Source organism: Odocoileus virginianus, chromosome 32, assembly GCF_023699985.2.
Source record: "Odocoileus virginianus isolate 20LAN1187 ecotype Illinois chromosome 32, Ovbor_1.2, whole genome shotgun sequence".
Taxonomy (NCBI): Eukaryota; Metazoa; Chordata; class Mammalia; order Artiodactyla; family Cervidae; genus Odocoileus; species Odocoileus virginianus.
This window is the reverse complement of record NC_069705.1, coordinates 18,782,851-18,800,915: the sequence shown is the minus strand read 5'-3', so window position 1 is coordinate 18,800,915 and position 18,065 is coordinate 18,782,851. Positions and strand designations below refer to the sequence as shown.

Sequence of the window (18,065 nt, the reverse complement as noted above, 5' to 3'; positions counted from 1 at the left end):
ACCTTTGTTCCTAGGTATATAAATATATTCATTTAGAAATTGGGGGAAATAGGGAAAGTACAAAAAAGAAAAAAATTGCTCATTATTCTGCCACCTAGAGAGAACATTTTGGTATATTTTATTTATAACATTTTTTTCTTAGCACGCACACCCCACATTCTTCTTTCTCTTTAATGAAATCAGCCTTATACATTATATATTGCTTAATAATCTTTTTTAAAAATTGAGTTATATGAATATCCCCAGAAGGTGCTAAGTATTCTTCCACAACATGAATTTATAAAGAACTTCATGGTATCCTTCTATGGATACATTTTAGTTTTTTGAGCTAATCGTCTAGTATTTACCATTTAGGTAGGTTGTTTTCATCCTTTATTCTTTCTTATGAATTTAGAGTTATTTTATCAGTTTCATTGGCATTATCTTCTTTACCATATTCAGTTTTAGCATCCACACACGTCTCTATTTCTGAATGAAATAGAGAATTTGGTGAATGAGAGACTTCCTTTTTAAAGGACTGCACTGTATGTGGTATTATTTTGAGAGAGCTACATGTAAATTGAAGGTGGGTGATAAAGGGAGTATTCATTGAAGAGGATAAAGATGTAGGAGTGTTGGTTAATCATGTAAAGGGGATTCTGTGGGGCAGAATGGAAAGTTGGGTCATAACAAGAAGTGACAGCAGATTGAGGCTGAGAGTTTGGGAAAGGCTAGATGGCCAAAGGAGAGTTACGGTTGGCAGAACCAAGGATGACAGGGATGTAGCAGTGAGTTTAGGTGATCACGGGGTTGCCAAGGTAATTTGTCCCAGAAGTTTCCTAGTAGATTTAGAGGTAGGGGAATAAGGAAGAGGGATATGTTTGCACCAGGGTGTCTCAAGAATAAACTTTAATCTGGATTTATTGCATTTCTGAGGCGATTCTAATCTATGATTGATGGGCTTGCTTTTGACTCCCTTTTTAGAAGAAAACAACTGTGGCTCAGTCTAAAGGCAACATTGAGGGGTCTTACTGTTTTAGCTTGCTGAGCCTGGTGTGCTAAATCAACAAAATTTATCTGGAATCCTGTCTCTTTTTTGTGTTGTCGTTACTCTACTCCACTGCTTCCTCCTGCTTTTCAGATAAAATGAAAACCTTCAGCATGATCAGTGAATACTTAAAATGATCTGAACCCTGTAGGTTTGATTGCTAGGTTTTAGTTAAGCAAAAATTTAGGATTCCTTTCTTTTTCTCACATTTCAAAACCAACCTATCAGTGGTTCAGGTCTACCATACTTTCAAATCCTCAAGCCAACCGTTTCTTACCAGCTTCCCTGCCCTAAGCCTTAGTACTTGCTTTTCATCATCTTTCTTTCCTGACAGCAGTAGCTTCGTAATGGGTCTCTCTGCATCCACTATAGCTGGAGTGAGTTTTCTAAAGCATGAATCAGTGCTGTGATTAGAAACTTCATTAATATACTCTCATTACCACAGAATAAAATCTAGACTCTAACCATAGCCTTCCATGGTCTGACCCCTTCCTTGCACATCTCCGATCTTGTCTTCTTCTGTGTTCTCCCTTGAGCTCTCTGCTTCAGCTGCAGCGGGATGCTTGCTGTTGCTCAACCCATGAAGCGCATTTTGGTGTCTGGACCAACGCAAGCTCTTTACTAAAACTGGAACAACTGGCCCAGAGCTTCACATGGGTTATCAGTCAGATCTCCACTCATACGTTTACTGCTCAGAGAAGGCTTCTTGTCCTCAATCCCGTTAGCTTACTTTAGTTCCCTTATGGATTTATTATTGTATTTTCTTTACAGTGTCCGAAATTGTGTTAGTTTGTTATTATTTTTTTGCCCCAATAGAATGAAAGCTTCACAAGAATTTGGGCTTTTGTCTGTCTTGCTGACTCCACTGTGCCCAGGACTTGGATGAGTATGTGAAACTATTGAATAAACAAGTATATCTAGGGTCTGATTATTAAATTTTCTGCTTCTTAAAAATTATTTTGAGTTGCTTATAGTCATGTACACCTCTTAAAACATAATGCATTAAAGTTTTTTCCGTTTTTTTAATCAGTATATACCTGATGGGTAAGATATGTACTGAGCCTTTTATCAGAATTCTTGGATAGTTCCTTTGATTGAGAATATTTCAGTTCTGGAAAGATCAAACTTCCTGCAGCTGTCACATCAGAATTCCAGATGTCAAGGCAGGGCCTCATTTTTACTCTTCTTTGGTCGTTGTTCTGTTAATTATCTGTTTTGCACGTCACCTGTACTATGGTGTAGCCTATCACCTTTCATTTGTAGTACATTTTTACTATGTCTCCCATGATTGAAGACAAGATTTACCTGATTAATATTGCCTGCAAGATTTATCATTGTATTATTATAAAATGTTAATTATTTGGATAATAATTAATAAAAATAATAAATTAATAATAAATTATTTGGATAGTAAATTGATTTATCCAACATTATAATTGTTCTTCTTAAGTCTTTGCTCTCTAGGCAGTAGGCTTGAATTCAACATTCATTTGAAATATTAAGACAACAATATTTAGAATCTCTAAGGAAAGATCTAATAATCAAAATGTTTGAGCTATTCATACTTAAGAAGCAACTCAAGTAATGTAAGTGTGTAAGCCTTATATGAGTTATAGGCCGTTAGACAGAAATATGAATTTCCCAGGTGGCTCAATAGTAAAGAATCTGCCTGCCAATATGGGAGACGTGGGAGATGCAGGTTCAATCCTTGGGTCTGGAAGATTCTTTGGAGAAGGAGATGGCAACCCACTCTAGTATTCTTGCCTGGAAACTCTATGAAGAAAGGAGCCTAGCAGGCTCCAGTCCATGGGGTTGCAAGAGTCAGACACAACTTGGTGACTAAACAACACAACAACAGACATAAATGCATGGAGTGGAAGAGAATAGAAACTTTCTGTTTAAATAACCCAGAATTCTAGTATTTCACTCTCTTCCTATCAGCCTTTTGTGTAGTTAAAGCCAGCAGGCCTGCATCATTAAAACCAGCACTATCTTTCAGCTCATCAAAAATTACCTGTTTGTAAAGCATAATAACTTGTTAGTGTGTACCCTGAGAGCAACTGTCATTTCCCACAATAAACTGAAGCAATCTTATAGAGTGCTCACTGCATTTTGTATTAATACCTCAACTACAATCAAATTGCTATTTTAAATGGTTCTTTTAAAAAATTCTTATAATAATTACTGTTAACATTTGCTTTCTTAAATAGCACATGTGACATTTGAATTCATTAATACTTTAGTATTATAAGGGTTAATAACTCTATTCTTTGCAATTTTTATTAAACTTTTATTTTGACATAATTATAGATTCATATGCGATTGTAAGAAATTATATAGGGAGGTTCCCTGTACCCTCTGCATTGCTTTCACTTAGTGAAACAATAATGTCTAGTGAGACTGGTATGGTATCACAGCATTGATGCACTCAAGACTACAAAACATTTCCATCACCAGAGATATTCTTCTGTAGTTTTCCCTACTTGTAATACCTTTATCTATTTTGGTATTAGGGTAATGCTGGCTTCATAGAATGAATTAGGAAGTGTTCTATACTTTGGCCACCTGATGTGAAGAGCCAACTCATTGGAGAAGACCCCGATGCTGGAAAAGATTGAGGCAAAAGGAGAAGGGGGTGACAGAGGATGAGATAGTTGGATGGCATCATTGACTCAATGGAAATGAGTTTGAGCAAACTCTGGGAGATAGTGGAGGGCAGGGAAGTCTGCCATAATGCCACCCATGGGGTTGCAAAGAGTCGACGTGATTAAGCGACTGAACAACAACTATCTGCTCTTATTTTCTGGATGAGATTGTTTTCTGAAAGAGGTTTTTGTTTTTGTTTTTAATAAATGTTTGGTTGAGTTCACCAGTGAAACCATCTGGGCTTGGTACTTTCTCTTTTAGAAGATTACTATTAATTCTTTATCTCTAATTGATACAGGGTTAACTAGGTTATATATTTTTTCCTGGTGTGAGTTCAGTAGCTTCTACCTTTCAAGGAATTTCATCTAAGCTGTCAGATTTCTGTATATAGAGTTGATTGTAGTTTTCCTTTGTTCCGTTCAGTTCAGTTCAGTTGCTCAGTCGTGTCTGACTCTTTGCGACCCCATCAATCGCAGCATGCCAGGCCTCCTTGTCCATCACCAACTCCCGGAGCTTACTCAAACTCATGCCCATCGAGTTGGTTGATGCCATCCAGCCATCTCATCCTCTGTCGTCCCCTTCTCCTCCTGCCCCCAATCCCTCCCAGCATCAGGGTCTTTTCCAATGAGTCAGCTCTTTGCATGAAGTGGCCAAAGTATTGGAGTTTCAGCTTCAGCATCAGTCCTTCCAGTGAACACCCAGGACTGATCTCCTTTAGGATGGACTGGTTGGATCTCCTTGCAGTCCAAGGGACTCTCAAGAGTCTTCTCCAACATCATAGTTCAAAAGCATCAATTTTTCGGTGCTCAGATTTCTTCACAGTCCAACTCTCACATCCATACATGACCGCTGGAAAAACCATGGCCTTGACTAGACGGATCTTTCCTTTGTTAGACAATTTTTAATGTCTTTAAGATATATAGTGTTATCCTCTGTTTCATTCCTGATAATAGGTAATTTGTGCTTTCTCTTTTTGTTTTCTAATTCTCTGTTGAATTTGTTCCAACATTGCTTCTGTTTTATGGGGCTTTTCGTTTGTTTGGTGACAAAGCATGTAGGCTCTTAGCCTCCCCCAGCAGGGATTGAACCCACACCCACTGAATTGGAAGGCAGAGTCTTAACCACTGGACCCCCAGGGAGGTCCCTGTGTTTTCTGTGTTATTAATGTGGCTTAGAAGTTCCTTAAGTTTTTTGACCTTTTTCAAAGAACCTAGTCATTTTTTCATTGATTTTCTTCCTCTTTTCCATTATATAGATTTCTGTCCTTATGTTTATTATTTCCTTCTGCTTACTTTGGGCTTTTTTCACAGTTTTTCTAGGCTCTTGAGGTGTTTAGAAAACTGATTTGCAATTTTTCATCTTTTCTAATGTGTCATAAATTTCCCTCTAAGTACTACGGTGACTGTGTCCCACAAATTTTGTATTTTCATTTTCATTTAGTTCAGAGTATTAGTTTTTAATTCCCTAAGACTTTCTCTTTAGCCCAAAGATATTTAGTAGATGTATGTTGCTTAGAATCTTAAGTTTTGGAGATTTTTTATAATCTTTTTAATATACCTTCTCGTTTGATTCCATTGTGATTGGACAACACTTGTTACGTTTTCAATTCTTCTCATTAAAAATTTTTTGTTTTATGGCCTAGAATGTAGTCTCTTTTGCTATATGTTCAATGGGCATGTAAAAAAAATGTGTTCTGGTTGTTGCTGGATGAAGTGTTTTATAAATGTCTGTTCCATCCTATTGATTGATAGTGTTGTTGAGTTCTACTCTATCCTTGCTGACTTTTTTCCCCATATGGCCTTGACTGGGATCACAGGAGGAAAGGAGCAGTGACTTCATTACAGTTGGGCTGTAGTGAAAATCTATGGAAGTTTGTTGTCTCCACCAACATTGTGGTGAGGAGGGGCTAATTATTACCTGGCAAAGATGAAATCTTGGTTCCTAATGAGCTTGCAGATTTAGGCTAATCCCAAGGTCTTTGCTTCATGAGTAGGGGTGGAGCTACAGTGTTTTTTGGTTTTGTTTTGAGGTGTGATTTTTTACTTGCCTCTTTATTTATTTTTATAGTATTTGACTCGAAGAGGCAATTATTGTCTAAAGGTTTACTGTCATGCTGGACTGTACCTGTCTTGGTCCTTTGGTTTGAGAGAACAGGCTTTTGTTTGTCTGGACGTAATGGCGTTTTCTGAGTTGCTAGCTTCTTCAGTTCTTAAGGTCTGTATCAGTTCAGTCACTCAGTCATGTCCGACTCTTTGCGACCCCGTGGACTGCAGCACGCCAGGCTTGCCTGTCCATCACCAGAGATGGAGAGTTGGACATAGCAAGCTGAGGGCTGAAGAATCGATGCTATTGAACTGTGGTGTTGGAGAAGAATCTTGAGAGTCTCTTAGACAGCAAGGAGATCAAACCAGTCAATCATAAAGGAAATCAGTCCTGAATATTCATTGGAAGGACTGATGCTGAAGCTGAAGCTCCAGTACTTTGGTCACCTGATGTGAGAAGCTGACTCATTGGAAAAGACCCCGATGCTGGGAAAGATTGAAGGCAGGGGACGACAGAGGATGAGATGGTTAGATGGCATCACTGACTGGGTGGACATGAATTTGAGCAAGCTCCGGGAGTTGGTGATGGACAGGCAAGCCTTCACTCTCCTCTTTCACTTTCATCTAGAGGCTCTTTAGTTCCTATTCACTTTCTGCCATAAGGGTGATGTCATCTGCATATATGAGGTTATTGATATTTCTCCTGGCAATCTTAATTCCAGCTTGTGTTTCTTCCAGTCTGGCATTTCACATGATGTCAGTATACAGCCTTGACGTACTACTTTCCCAATTTTGAACCAGTTTGTTCCATGTCTGGTTCTAAGTGTTGCTTCTTAATCTACACACATATTTCTCAGAAGGCAGGTAAGGTGGTCTGGTATTCTCATCTCTTTTAAGAATTTTCCACAGTTTGTTGTGATCCACACAGCCAAAGACTTGGGCCTAGTCAGTAAAAGAGAAGTAGATGTTTTTCTGGAACTCTCTTGCTTTTTCTATGATCCAACGGACGTTGGCAATTTGATCTCTGTTTCTTCCGCCTTTTCTAAATCCAGCTTGAACATCTTGAAGTTCTCAGTTCATGTACTGTTGAAGCCTAGCTTGGAGAATTTTGAGTATTATTTTGCTAGCGTGTGAGATGAATGCAATTGTGCGGTAGTTTGAACATTCTTTGGCCTTGCCTTTCTTTGAGCAAGTTTTTTTTTTTTTTTTTTCCAGTTTTCTGAATGTTGAGTTTTTTGTTTTTTTACTTTTTTTATTTTTTATTTTTTTCATTTATTTTTATTAGTTGGAGGCTAATTACTTTACAATATTGAAGTGGGTCTTGTCATACATTGACATGAATCAGTCATGGAGTTACATGTGTTCCCCATCCTGATCCCCCCTCCCACCTCCCTCCCCACCCGATTCCTCTGGGTCTTCCCAGTGCACCAGGCCCGAGCACTTGTCTCATGCATCCAACCTGGGCTGGTGATCTGTTTCACCCTAGATAATATACATGTTTTGATGCTGTTCTCTTGAAACATCCCACCCTCGCCTTCTCCCAGAGTCCACAAGTCTGTTCTATACATCTGAGTCTCTTCTTCTGTTTTGCATATAGGGTTATCGTTACCATCTTTCTAAATTCCATATATATGCGTTAGTATACTGTATTGGTCTTTATCTTTCTGGCTTACTTAACTCTGTATAATGGGCTCCAGTTTCATCCATCTCATTAGAACTGATTCAAATGAATTCTTTTTAATGGGTGAGTAATATTCCATGGTGTATATGTACCACAGCTTCCTCAACCATTCGTCTGCTGATGGGCATCTAGGTTGCTTCCATGTCCTGGCTATTATAAACAGTGCTGAGATGAACATTGGGGTGCATGTGTCTCTTTCAGATCTGGTTTCCTCGGTGTGTATGCCCAGAAGTGGGATTGCTAGGTCATATGGCAGTTCTATTTCCAGCTTTTTAAGAAATCTCCACACTGTTTTCCATAGTGGCTGTACTAATTTGCATTCCCACCAACAGTGTAAGAGGGTTCCCTTTTCTCCACACCCTCTCCAGCATTTATTGCTTGTAGACTTTTGGATAGCAGCCATCCTGACTGGCGTGTAATGGTACCTCATTGTGGTTTTGATTTGCATTTCTCTGATAATGAGTGATGTTGAGCATCTTTTCATGTGTTTGTTAGCCATCTGTATGTCTTCTTTGGAGAAAGGTCTGTTCATGAATTGGAAGAATCAATATTGTCAAAATGACTATACTACCCAAAGCAATCTATAGATTCAATGCAATCCCTATCAAGCTACCAACGGTATTCTTCACAGAACTAGAACAAATAATTTCACAATTTGTATGGAAATACAAAAAACCTCGAATAGCCAAAGCAATCTTGAGAAAGAAGAATGGAACTGGAGGAATCAACCTGCCTGACTTCAGACTACTACAAAGCCACAGTCATCAAGACAGTATGGTGCTGGCACAAAGACAGAAATATAGATCAATGGAACAGAATAGAAAGCCCAGAGATAAATCCACGAACCTGTGGACACCTTATCTTTGACAAAGGAGGCAAGGATATACAATGGAAAAAAGACAACCTCTTTTACAAGTGGTGCTGGGAAAACTGGTCAACCACTTGTAAAAGAATGAAACTAGAACACTTTCTAACACCATACACAAAAATAAACTCAAAATGGATTAAAGATCTAAATGTAAGACCAGAAACTATAAAACTCCTAGAGGAGAACATAGGCAAAACACTCTCCGACATGAATCACAGCAGGATCCTCTATGACCCACCTCCCAGAATATTGGAAATAAAAGCAAAAATAAACAAATGGGACCTAATGAAACTTAAAAGCTTTTGCACAACAAAGGAAACTATAAGCAAGGTGAAAAGACAGCCCTCAAATTGGGAGAAGATAATAGCAAATGAAGCAACAGACAAAGGATTAATCTCAAAACTATACAAGCAATGCCTGCAGCTCAATTCCAGAAAAATAAATGACCCAATCAAAAAATGGGCCAAAGAACTAAACAGACATTTCTCCAAAGACATACAGATCACCACTAGCTTTGTTCGTAGTGATGCTTCTTAAGGCCCATTTGAGTTCGCATTCCAGGATGTCTGGCTCTAAGTGAGTGATCACACTATGATAGTTATCTGGGTCATTAAGATCTTTTTTGTATAGTTCTTCTGTGTATTCTTGCCACCTTTTCTTAGTACCTTCTGCTTCTGTTAGGTCCATACCGTTCTGTCCTTTATTGTGCCATTTTTGCATGAAATTTTCCCTTGGCATCTCTAATTTTCTTGACGAGATCTCTAGTCTTTCCCATTCTATTGTTTTCCTCTCTTTCTTTTCATTGATTACGGAGGAAGGCTTTCTTATATCTCGTTGCTATTCTTTGGAACTCTGCATTCAAATGGATATATCTTTTCTTTTCTTGTTTGCCTTTCATGTCTCTTCTTAGCTATTTGTAAGGCCTCCTCCGACAACCACTTTGCCTTTTTGCATATTTGCAAAGTCTGGATATATGGGACAAAAAGGACTCGGGAACTCACCACCGTGTCTTTCCTTGGGTACCAAGGTCCTTAGCCAATGTGCCTTCTGTCCATCATTGAGAGTCTTCTTATGTGTATTTTATATATGATATCCAGGTTTTTAAAGGTGTACTTAGTGAGAAAAGTATGGAAAAGTACATCTACTCCATTTTCCTAGAAGTCTTGGAACTATTTTTGATTGGTTCTTATAGTATTTGGAATCAGTCTATTCTCATATATATACTCTGAACATTTAAGCATTGAGTGTAACCGCATGAACAGCAGGGACAGTTTGGATGGCATGCTTATCTTTCTAAAGCTATTTACTGATCAGAAACATAAATTTAAGCAACTGTGAGTTATGAGGGATATGATTGGACTCTCAGTTCTAGTCACATAATACTGCAGAGAATGTAACTGTGAAATATGTTTGCTTTTTTAGCTGAATCAAAAGCAAAATTATGAGTTTACAATTGAAATACTTGTGACCAGAAGTGATAGTTATCAACAGCTTGCTGCTTTATCAGTTGGTAAGTGGTAGATAATCCCATCTTCCATGGTCTTCTTTCTGTGGTGTTCATTATTTCCATTTATTCTTTGGCTCAGCCCTAAGGCTGGAATAGCCCAGCAGCCAGTATTTTCCTAGTTGGTCTAATGTAGGAGAATTATTTTTCTGAAACTTTAAACAGTCATTGAACACATGGTGTGAGGTTTCATTATTTTAAAAATGAGGTGTCCCTGAGTGGAATAAAGGGAGTAATTGGTAATTATTTCAGATCAGAGAGGCTCCATAATTAAAGCAAGTTAGTGTTGGAGAGTTTCCTAGTAGAATTTTTGTAGAAACCATCTTTTCCTGCTGTACTGCAGCTGTGTCAGTGTGCCTGCCTAACATTACTCATTCATAGGCTGAGGGCACTGGAGCAGGCTATGATGATGCAAAAAATATAAGTTAACCTGAAAGAAAAGCCTCCCCTTTGAACATATACCCACTTTTATGCCTGATGTTTTCTACTAGAGTTTGCCTTACACCTACATTTTCACACCTTCCAGCATGCTGTATAAGCAGATGTCAGGAAGGAACATGTGCTAGCTGCTAGGAAGAGGCAAACAAGTTGTGTATACCCATTTACTTAGGGGGCAGTTTAGCCAAGCTTTGGAAGGGGAGGGTGTTGACGATCTAGGAGACAGTGCTTTTCTTAACCCTTTCCCCTCTTTACAGAGGAAAAGGCTTCACGAGTTGCAGGTTCATGGCCATGCTGTAAGACTGCGGCATTCCACCAGGCCCTCAGTCAAGAATGGGGTAAAAAGAGCAATTTCAAACAAACCCTGAATTCCTTCCATTAAGCTGTTTCGCAGTAATGTGATATAATAATTATGAAACTATTTTAGGTGTACTGTAAGATTGAGTCAGTGTGTTAGGAGTAAATGAGTTAGGGGTTCTTTGAGGAAAAAAAGATTGATTTCAGGACTAGATTGAGGAAGGTATTATGAACCTGGAATACCTTAATGTGCTGGAAAGTAAGGAAGTGCTCAAACAATAATGCAAGCAGGTCTAAAGGACACAGGGGCATGTCAAAAGGACATCTTGAAGGGGCTCCCACTGAGCAAATCTAGAACAATTTGACTATCAGAATAAGTGAGAGTAAAGGATTATAACCCATTAGGTAACATAGGAAGAGCTGTGTTCATCCAGTGATCATAAGTAAGTAGAGAGAGTTCTTACTGTGCGAATGCTCGTTGATAAATGTGGATTGAACTGTTGGAACTGGAAAATCCCCATTTGCAGCCACGGTAGCAGACTGGCTGGGACAAGAATCCTTAGTGGATACTAAATTTCAGGGACCAGACTCAATGAGGAGCAGGGTATTTGTGTGGTTCTGAGCATGACTGCCAAGAGATTGATTATTACTTGGGGGGAAACAGTAACTATACAGTAGAGAAATCTGACAGTATACTTGTTAAGGAAGCAAAATTAATATAATCAGTGAGAGTCAGATAAGCCTTGAGTGCTGGCAAATGTAATACCTGAGAAGGACACAGCATCTCTCATGTTGTATTCTAGCCAGGGATGCATAACTAAATCTCACCAGGAGACATTAGACGAATACAAATTTAGGTGCATTCTACAGAATAATTGGCCTGTAGTTTTCAAAAATGTCAATGTCAGGAAAGACAAAGGCTGAGGAATTATTTTAAATTAAAAGAGATTAAAGAGACATGACAACTGAATGCAAAATAGATGATCCTGGACTGGAGGGGGAAAGTGCTATAAAGAATATTATTGGAACAGTAACAAAATTTGAATGTGTACTCTCTGTTAAATAAAAATATTGTACCAGTGTTAAATTTCCTGACTTTAATTACTGTACAGTGCTTACATAAGAAAATATCCATGTTTTTAGGAAATAAACAGTGAAGTAATAAAAGACAAAGAGACATGATATATTGCAAGTTTCTGAAATAGTTTAGAAAAATTACTTATTGCTTCTGTGTACCTACATAGAGACAGATATAGAGGAGAAAGAGAGGATATAAAAAACATGGACAAAATATTAAAAATTGGTGAGAGGCAATTCCCTAGTGGCTCAGACAGTAAAGCATCTGCTTGCAATGCAGGAGACCCAGGTTCCATCCCTGGGTCAGGAAGATCCCCTGGAGAAGGAAATGGCAACCCACTCTAGTACTCTTGCATGGAAAATTCCATGGACTGAGGAGCCTGGTGGGCTACAGTCCATGGGGTCACAAGAGTCGGACACGACTGAGCAACTTCACTTTCAAAGGAATTCTCTGTACCTATTTTGCAGTTTTTCTCTGTGTTTAAAATTGTTTCAAATGAAAAGATCTTAAAAACTAGTACTCTGGGCACACACACACACAAAAATGTGACAGTTTGGTTAATAAATTATATGGTCACCCTGTACTATTTTTTTCTACTTTTCATCCTCAGATGGTCTCATTTTTTTTTTTTTTTCATTACTAGTGTTTAGGAAAAGCTTAACCCTTTTTTTTTTCTTTACATTTTACTTTCAACTGCGTGGGTGTCCTTTTCTATTCAGTTCAGTTCATTCGCTCAGTCGTGTCCGACTCTTTGCAACCCCATGAACCGCAGCACGCCAGGCCTCCCTGTCCATCACCAACTCCCGTTCACCCAGACCCATGTCCATCAAGTTGGTGATGCCATCCAACCATCTCATCCTCTGTCGTCCCCTTCTCCTCCTGCCCTCAATCTTTCCCAGCATCTTTCTATTTTTTACTGCCTCAAAATTAAATACTTGTTTCTTTTCTATGAATAAAAGTTTCTTTGCCTTGTTTTAGATTGAACACCATCTTATGGTCATTGTTAAAACTGTTAACTTTCCTTGTTTTCTGTCTTGTTCTGAAGAAAACTCTTGGGCATTAGATTTGTTGAGATTGTTTTGAAACAAATATTATTTGTACCCTTTTGTCTTTTTTTTTTTTTTTTTTTTTGTCCCCTCAAGAACACAATAAATTCAATGTTCCTACTTGGGCAGGAGTATATTCTCTTTGGTTCTTTGAGGATACATGGCCATAGTGGGCCCAAGGTTGGTACTGACTATTTCCTAAGAAGCTTTTTAATCAAATGAGCCTTCTCCTGCTTCTGTGAAAGGAGCAGTGTTTTCTTTTCTTAGGGAAAGGATAAGGTTTAGTTACAGTGTCAGTAACTTAAGAGTATCTACTGAAAAGTGTGTATTTGGGACTTCCCTGGTGGTCCAGTGGCTAAGAGTCCGCCCACAGTCCCAATGAGGGGGTGGAGGGGCTGGGAACTAGATTCCACATGCTGCAACTAAGACCTGGTACAGCCAAAAAAAAAAAAAAGTGTGTTTGATCATCAGCCTCTGACAGTTTTAGAATTGCTAGACTTTTTTTGTTGTGGATATTGAAAGTCATCTGAATTGATAGCCTGACAGGGCATGGAGAGAAATACAGTGAATCATATACTCAAGTCTTTTTAAATGAAAGTGGAAAATATAATCTGAAATAACTACAAGTATTGTTTTTTATATGTGGGGATTTCTTTTAAAAGAAGTAGTTATTAGGAAGTTAATTAGACAGGAAATCAGTACTAGATAAGGAGTGCTTGACTATCCTTTGATTTGTGGATTATCAGAATTTCATCATCCCCAGTTTGTATCATGTTTCTTTACTTTCTGAAGCAGAGGAACATTCTATGTATCAAATTTTATTTATGTTTTTTCCCCTCACAGTTTTTCTTGGTGGGGAAAAATTCATTGCTCTTTATAATTCTAGTTATATGTATTTGGCTTCAGTGTTTGGAAATGGGCCCCAGGTGAGTGAAGAAGAATCCTTCTTTCTTTATTGATGTTCTAATCTTGCCACATGTTGTTTTTCTATTATTCTATTATCCTCCATTGCACTGAAGATGAATGATATTTTGCTTATGACAGGACATAAAAATGACTCTAAGAAGTTATTAGAATGCCAGTAGCAATAACAGACAGACATGGGAGAGGATCCTTTCCTCCAGAAGAGCAGCTGATTTTGTGAACTTGTTTGCAAAATAAGTCTTCTTTTTTTAAAACCTAATAAGAGAAAATAAAATAACTGCTTGCCTATACTCTGTAAAACAAAAGCGTGCCAGGTAGTAATGTTAATGATGATTTATAGAAGAAAAGGCTAGCCATAAAGTAGAAGGAAAAGAAGTTCAGTTAAGAATAGAAGTAATCTTTATACCAGAAGTTTACAATATTACTCATTCCTTTTTCTTAAGGATATGTTTTTATACTTACCCTTCTTCATATTTTAATTCTTAACTTGACCCTTAAAGGACTAGAACTTCATAGAAAATTCTTGGATCTTTCATATTTCCCTATATTCATTTTAATTATGACTTTTCAATGTCAATGTTACTTTCTCTTTTATTTAAAGTACACGTTGGGCCAAGTTCAGTTCAATTGCTCAGTCTTGTCTGACTCTTTGCGACCCCATGGACCGCAGCACGCCAGGCTTCCCTGTCCATCACCAACTCTTGGAGCTTACTCAAACTCACGTCCATTGAGTCAGTGATGCCATCCAACCATCTCATCCTCTGTTGTCCCCTTCCCCTGCCCTCAATCTTTCCCAGCATCAGGGTCTTTTCCAGTGAGTTAGTTCTTCACATCAGGTGGCCAAAGTACTGGAGTTTCAGCTTCAACATCAGTCCTTCCAGTGAATATTCAGGACTGATCTCCTTTAGGATGGACTGGTTGGATCTCCTTGCAGTCCAAGGGACTCTCAAGAGTCTTCTCCAACACCACAGTTCAAAAGCATCAAATCTTCTGCTCTCAGCTTTCTTTATAGTTCAACTCTCACATCCATACATGACTATTGGAAAAACCAGAGCTTTGAGTAGATGGACCTTTGTTGGCAAAGTACTGTCTCTGCTTTTTAATATTCTGTCTAGGTTGGTAATAACTTTTGTTCCAAGGAGTAAGCATCTTTTTATCTCGTGGCTGCAGTCACCATCTACAGTGGTTTTGGAGCCCAAAATAATAAAGTCTATTACTGTTACCATTCTTCCCCCATCTATTTGCCATGAAGTGATGGGACCAGATGCCATCCATGATCTTCATGTTTTGAATGTGAGTTTTAAGCCACCTTTTCTACTCTCCTTCACTTTCATCAAGAGGCTCTTTAGTTCTTCTGCACTTTCTGCCATAAGGGTTGTATCATCTGTGTATCTGCTGCTGCTGCTGCTGCTAAGTTGCTTCAGTTGTGTCCGACTCTGTGCGACCCCATAGATGGCAGCCCACCAGGCTCCCCCATCCCTGAGACTCTCCAGGCAAGAACACTGGAGTGGGTTGCCATTTCCTTCTCCAGTGCATGAAAGTGAAAAGTGAAAGTGAAGTCGCTCAGTCGTGTCCGATTCTTAAGGACCCCATGGACTGCAGCCTACCAGGCTCCTCCATTCATGGGATTTTCCAGGCAAGAGTACTAGAGTGGGTTGCCATTGCCTTCTCTCTGTGTATCTGAAGTTACTGATATTTCTCTTGTCAGTCTTGATTCCAGCTTGTGCTTCATCCAGCCTGGCATTTCACATGATGCACTCTGAATGTAAGTTAAATAAACAGGGTAACAATATACATCCTTGACGTACTCCTTTCCCAATATGCAACCAGTCCATTGTTCCATGTCTAGTTCCAACTGTTGCTTCTTGACCTGCATATAGGTTTCTCAAGAGGCAGGTAAGGTGGCCTGGTATTCCCATCTCTTGATGAATTTTCCACAATTTGTTGTGATCCACACAGTCAAAGACTTTAGCATAGTCAATAAACCAGAAATAGATGTTTTTCTGGAACTCTCTTACTTTTTTGATGATGCAGCGGATGTTGGCAATTTGATTTCTGGTTCTTCTGCCTTTTCTAAATCCAGCTTGAATATCTGGAAGTTCTCAGTTCATGTAGTGTTGAAGCTTGGCTTGGAGCATTTTGAGCATTACTTTACTAGTGTGTGAGATGAGTGCAGTTGTGAGGTAGTTTGAGCATTTTTCAGTGATGCCTTTCTTTGGGATTGCACCAAGTGCCATGTTTAAATGTTGTGGATAATGCTGTATAATCTTGTTTATCTAATTCCTTATTTGTTTGACTGTCTGGGTTTTCCTGAGTATTTTTCAATGGAAGACTTTGTATCTTTTCATGATGTAGAATAACATAATATGTGTTTACTATGTTTTATGTGTTTTAATGAAGCTCAGTAACTTTTGTATTTATCTGATTTAATTAAATGGACTTAATTGACCACTGAGTCTATTCCTTAGAAGCTGGTGAGTTCTTAGTGTCATAATTAGGGAATTTTGCCTTGTGTTGTGAGTCTGCTGCAATAAGGGCATGCATGGAAGAAGGTGCAGAAACAAAAAGATTTCTTTGAGTAGTTGCAGCAAGTTCCTATGCTTAGAATCTTGCATTCATTTTCCCTTAAGACACTCATGTATACATTATGTCTTCTACTAAACTATACAAAGCTTGATTTGCAACACACGAAAGGTCCAGAGCAGTGGGAGATGTGCTTTTATTTACTCAGCAAAGGATGATTGCAGCAAAGCATTGTGGGCCTCTGTAAAGCTTCCCCACTGTGTCCCAACTCCTTAGCTGAAGAGCACTTCTACAGGGAATGTATCAAAAGGTGTCTCTGGTAATTTTGATATTCTTTGATCTTGATCATCCCAAGGTTAGCCTTACTTACCCTTAAATACAAGGCTATGCTAGTTGGGAAGATCCCCTGGAGGAGGGCACTGCAACCCACTCCAATGTTCTTGCCTGGAGAATCCCATGGACAGAGGAGTCTGGCGGGCTGTAGTCCATGGGGTCACAAAGAGACAGACATGACTGAGTGACTAAGCACATACTATTGGAATTATTTATTGGAGAATTGTGCTCCCCTTGAACATTTTTAGTTAGACTGTAATATTGGAAAGTAAATAGATCACTATCTGCCTCCATTACATTCAAGAATCTGTTGGTTATATGGATGGCAGTGATCAACAAGTAAATTGGGCATAGGAAGAGTTTCCAAAGAGAAGTTTACCATTTTTTTAACTTGTAAATTTGTGCTCAGCTCATCAATAGAAACATTAGAATAATTTTTTCATTGTAAATTAATTAAATGTTCCTTTTGAGAAAGAAAATAGAACTTTATAAATGGGAACTGTTTTAATACATCTGGGCCACAGATAAAAACAAGGTCGTGGTGCACTCACAGCATAGCAAACATCTTCCTCCTCTGGTTAATGTGAATGACAGCTCTCTTTTTACCCAGCCATAAAATAATTGCCCACCTTTTTCTAATAACATACAGTCTAGGAGAAACCTTGGCTTCCTTAAACCCTCTCCCAAATCTCTCAACTCAGCTCAAAAGCTGTAATGGAGCCTTAACACCCTCCTACTGAGATGCCTGGTGTCCCCTCTGGCCTGTCTCTTCCCTCACTGTAACAAGTAACAATCCCAGTTTATTCAACTGTAGCTGTCTTCCTGGTGGACTTTGGCTGGAAGACATCAACATTTTCCTTAAAGACATTTCTTAGATTCAGATTACTCCCCAACACTTAAAAGGTGAATGAACGGTTTGTTAACTTTGTATGTATATGTGTGTATGTGTGTGTGTATTCAGCTCAGCATGTTTGTTAGTACTTACATGTTCATTTTGATAGTTTTTAAGTACATAAGGATAAGTAAGACACTATCTCTGACCTCTAGGAAATTTCAAACTGAATGATTAGTATGTTTTCATATGATAATAACAGTGAGTCTGGTTAATTTATAAATCTCTTTCCTTCATAGATTTTAATCATTTTTACCATGTTTCATCTGAAGGCAGAAGAAAATGCTTGAAAATTTGTTAACTTTGTATAGGGTAGGGTATGGAATTCTGATTACTTTTGCCTAATACCTTGACAAGGGCTAAATTTTTGGAATTTATTCACAAAAACTCTAGTACCACAGAGTTTATAAAGGAAACTCTTACTGAAAATGTATTTGTATGCTTGTGTGTGTCAAAGAAAAAGAGATAGGGAGTCATAATGATTTATACAGAACCACGTGATGGCAGTTATGATGATATAGTATGTGCCTTTCCTAAGAGAACTTCTGGAATTACTGTTAGTTCCAGCGTCTGCCCCAGGATATATCTATTTCCACAAGTCATTTTCAGTGAAATGTGAAAGTTTCTCAGTTTTGTCTATGTCACAAAAACTGTAGATCTTCATCTCACATGAAGAGAATGAATCTTAATATGTTTCTTAGTTTTGCTCTTCAACAAATAACCTTGCCAGATCTTCTTAATATTCCAAGGCAAATCAGTGGACCCT

General features: G+C 38.4%; 1 protein-coding gene across 2 annotated transcripts in view; it reads left to right on the top strand.

Moving 5' to 3' along the window:
• The window catches only part of TNKS (tankyrase), a 153,473-nt gene that overhangs the window by 42,432 nt on the left and 92,976 nt on the right, over positions 1-18,065 (top strand). The window lies entirely within an intron of this gene.